Source organism: Oryx dammah, unplaced genomic scaffold (assembly GCF_014754425.2).
Source record: "Oryx dammah isolate SB20612 unplaced genomic scaffold, SCBI_Odam_1.1 HiC_scaffold_17, whole genome shotgun sequence".
Taxonomy (NCBI): Eukaryota; Metazoa; Chordata; class Mammalia; order Artiodactyla; family Bovidae; genus Oryx; species Oryx dammah.
In genome coordinates this window covers 78,519,713-78,524,357 of record NW_024070201.1, presented here as the reverse complement: position 1 = coordinate 78,524,357, position 4,645 = coordinate 78,519,713, and the positions used below count along the sequence as shown (strand labels likewise).

Below are 4,645 nucleotides of genomic sequence, written 5' to 3'. Positions count from 1 at the left end.
GAGCAGATGCTTTGAATATTTTTATAATAGTAGTTGGGGCTTCCCTGGTGGCTCAGAAGGTAAAGTATCTGCCTGCAATGTGGGAGACCTGGGTTCAATTCCTGGGTCAGTAGAACCTGGAGTATAAATGTCAAAACATTGGTTAGTAAGGGATTTGGTGATAATTATGAGTCCTGCTGCTTCCTGAATAAGTGAAAGTTGCTCAGTCGTGTCTGACTTTTTGTGACCCCCATGGAATTCTTTAGGCCAGAATACTGGAGTGGGTAGCCTTTCCCTTCTCCAGGGGATCTTCCCAACCCAGGAATTGAACAGGGGTCTCCTGCATTGCAGGTGGATTCTTTACCAACTGAGCTATCAGGGAAGCCTTGAATAAAAAGAAGTTAAAAAAATAAGATACATGATACTTTGATTGTGTAGGCGTTAATTTCAGCTGGTCTCCAATTGGAGGTTTAAAACAAAAGCATATGTGTGAAAGTGATCATTTTTAAACTGCACAGGGAACCAAATGAACTAGCAAGATCAAACTGCAGTGTAACCTTTTCCCCATAACCTCATCCTTATTATACAGGCACCTTTGGATATACTGACAATGGAGTGGATAAATGCACACATCTTTTTCATTATATTGAAACTGGATTTCCATCTTGAATCCTGAAAGTTCTTCATACAGTGTATTTGTAGAATATCACATAACTTCTCAAAGCTCTAATTCTTGTAGTGGTAACATAAACATAATAACACTGTCCAGTGTACACACATATATACATATACACACAAATACATACACACGTGTGTGTGTGCTAAATCGCTTCAGTCATGTCCAACTCTTCGCGACCCTGCAGACTGTAGCCTGCCAGGCTTCTCTGTCCACGGGATTCTCCAGGCAAGAATAATGGGTTGCCATTTCCTACTCCAGGGGATCTTCCCAACCCAGGGATCAAATCCACGTCTCTTATGTCTCCTGCATGAGTAGGCGGGTTCTTTACCACTAGTGGCCCCATGCACAAACTTAAATGTAAAGCTCTTAGCATTAAATCAAGATAATTTTGAAGTACAAATTATTAATGACATAATGCACAAGGTAATTAGGCACTTCCATTTCATTACAATTTATTATTTCACAGGTCACTTTTCCATTTATTTCTCATTGCTCCAGGACATCTCATGGTTCCCAAACAGCACTAACGGAAAACAGCACGGAAGTGACTGGGTTCATCCTCCTCGGACTATCCAGTGTCCCCGAGCTGTGAAGCCTCCTCTGTATCGTGTTCACTCTCATATACCTCGTCACTCTGGTCGGAAACCTGGGAATTATCACACTGATTCTCTTGGACTCTCCTCTGCACACTCCTATGTACTTTTTCCTCAGTAACCTGTCTCTGGTGGACTTTGGCTACTCCTCAGCCGTCACTCCAAAAGCCATGGCTGGGTTACTTATCGGAGACAAGTTCATCTCCTACAATGCGTGTGCTGCTCAGATGTTCTTCTTCGTAGCCTTTGCTACTGTGGAAAATTATCTTTTGGCCTCAATGGCCTATGATCGCTACGCAGCCGTGTGTAGACCTCTGCATTATACCACAGCTATGACGACAAGTGTGTGTGCACATCTGGCCATAGGGTCCTACGTCGGTGGGTTTCTCAATGCCTGCTTCCATGTTGGAGACATATTCAGTCTTACTTTCTGTAAGTCCATCACGGTCCATCATTTATTCTGCGATGTTCCAGCTGTCCTGGCTCTCTCTTGCTCTGAAAAACACATTAGCGAGGTGGTTCTTGTTTTTATGTCAAGCTTTAATGTCTCTTTTGCTCTTCTGGTTATACTGATTTCCTACCTGTTCATATTTGTAAACATCTTGAAGATGCACTCAGCTCGGGGTCACCAAAAGGCGTTGTCCACCTGCGCTTCCCACTTCACCGCTGTCTCCATCTTCTACGGGACCGTCATCTTCATGTACTTACAGCCCAGCTCCAGCCACTCCATGGACACAGACAAAGTGGCGTCCGTGTTCTATTCCATGGTCATCCCCATGCTGAACCCCCTGGTCTACAGCCTGAGGAACAAGGAGGTCAAGACTGCATTCAAGAAGGTAGTTGAGAAGACAGATATATCTATAGGGTTGGGACTTTTAACACTGTAGTATACACAGTGACCTTATCTAACTCCTCTCAGACTTTCCGCATGTAACCTGTTGCTTTTCAAGTCCGTGGACTTGAAAAAATTTACATTTTTGAGGTGACATCTTTATCTCTTTAAAAATGTGTCATCCAGTAAAAAATAAAACATATTTTAAAATCTAAAACCTGAATGAGACTGGCTAATGGGAAGCTTTAGAAATGTTAAGACCCGCTTGTCAAAACTTATTGATGCTATTTGATTTATTCACCTGTTTCACTTACATTTGGCTGACTACCTGTCAATGCAAACATCAGCGCTAAAACAGGAGTACAGTCAAGCTCGTAAACAAAGGTGCAGGTATGTGTCTCATGTGGGCACATACACACTGGAAAGAAGAATTTGTCAAAGGTAAATGAAATGTGGCTGGCATAAGAAAGAACAAAATAATGCCATTTGCAGCAACACGGATGCAGCTAGAGATTGTCATACTGACTGAAGTAAGTCAGACAAAGAAAGACAGATATATGATATCACTTGTATGTGGAATTGGAAACTAAAATGGTAAAACTGACTTATTTACAAAGAAGAAACAGGTTCACAGACTTTAAGAGCAAACTCATGGTTACTAGGAGGGAATGGGGAAGGAAGGGATAAATTGGTCAATTGGACCTGACATGTACACACTACTATATGTAAAATAGATAGCTAATAAGAAACTATTGTATTGCACAAGGAACTCTACTTAATATTCTGTAATGACCTATATGGGAAAAGAATCTACAAAAAGTGGACATATATATATGCATAACTGATTCACTTTTCTATATAACAGAAACTAACAAAATATTGTAAATCAACCATACTCCAATAAAACTTCTTTTGAATGAAAAAGTGAACTGTAACTAGTTTTTAATAAAAATAATTTTAGCAGTTATTTGACATTAAATGTAAAATTATGTCCATTTGTAGTTATTTCTTTTGTTGAATAACTGTTCTGTGATTCTGAATAGGAGAAAAATAAATATTTTAAATGAAATTCTGTACTCTTTTGGCACATTTTATTAAGAGATACATAAATATGTTGACTTAATATTTCTTCTTGACTGAATCACAACACATTCACACTATAGTTTTCAATAAGATAAAATAATCATCCCAAATCCATAGCTCACCCTAATGGTATTCTACATGCTACTGGTTTGGACAAATGTATAATGAACTGAATGTATCATTATAATACCATGAAGAGTATTTCCATTTTCCTAAAACTTCTTTTTAAATTTTAATTTTTATTTTCTATTGGAATGTGGAGCTAGTGATAAAGAATCTGCGGGAGGTTCAGGAGACATGGGTTTGATCCAAGGAAGATCCCCTGGAGGAAGAAACGACAACCCACTCCAGTATTCTTGCCTGGAAAATTCCATGGACAGAGAAGCCTGGCGGGCTGCAGTCCATGGATGTGCAAAGAGTTGAATACGACTGAGCGACTGAACACACACATAGTTCATTTACAATATTGTGTTAGTTTTTGGTGTACAGAAAAGCGATTCAGTGTATACACATTCTTTTTCAAATTGTTTTCCTATACAGTTTATTACAGAATATTGAGTGGAATTGCAGGGCTATACAGTAGGTCCTTGTTGATTATCTGCTTTGCATATATTAGTGTATTCATACCAAGTCGTTTCAGTCGTGTCTGACTCTTTGTGACCCCATGGACTGTAACCCTCCAGGTTCCTCTGTCCATGTGATTCTCCAGGCTAAGAGAATACCGGGGTGGGTTGCCGTGACCTCGTCCAGGGGATCTTCCCCACCAGGGATCAAACCTGCGTCGCTTACGTCTCCTGCATTGGCTGGCTGGTTCCTTACTTCTAGCACCGCCTGGGAAGCCCCATGTATAGTAGTGTGTGTATGTTAATCCCAAGCTCCTAGTTTATTACACCACTTCACCTTTACATTCTGGTAACTGTAAGTTTGTTTTCAAAGTTTGTGAGTCTGTTTCATAACTAAGTTCATTAGTATAATCACTTTTTAAGATTCCACATGTGAGTGGAATAAGATTCCCCATATATCTTTCTCTGTTTGACTTACTTCACTTAGGATGACAATCTGTAGGTCCAGCCATGTTGCTGCAGATGACATTATTTCAATCTTTTTTAATGACTGAGAAATATTCCTCTGTGTATATCTACCACATCTTCTTTATCCATTCAGCTGTCAATGGACATTTAGGTTGTCGCCATGTCCTGGCTACTGTAAATACCTTTGCGATGAACCCTGGAGTGCATGTATCTTTTTGAACTATTGTTTTCTCTGAAATGTGCCCAGGAGTGGGATCCCTGGATCATGTGCCAGTTCTATTTTCAGCTTTCTGAGGAAGCTCCATACTGTTCTCTGTAGTGTACGAATTTACATTCCCATTGACAGTGTAGGAGGGTCCCCTTTTCTCCACATCCTCTCCAGATTTTTTGATGATGGTCATTCTCACCATTATGAGACTCTAAATAACAAACAGCATAAAATGAAAAC

At 40.0% G+C, this 4,645-nt stretch overlaps 1 pseudogene; it reads left to right on the top strand.

Annotated features, from left to right (window-relative positions):
• The first annotated feature begins 1,072 nt into the window (after positions 1 to 1,072).
• On the top strand, positions 1,073 to 2,138 carry LOC120876020 (annotated as a pseudogene).
• Positions 2,139 to 4,645: the final 2,507 nt, after the last annotated feature.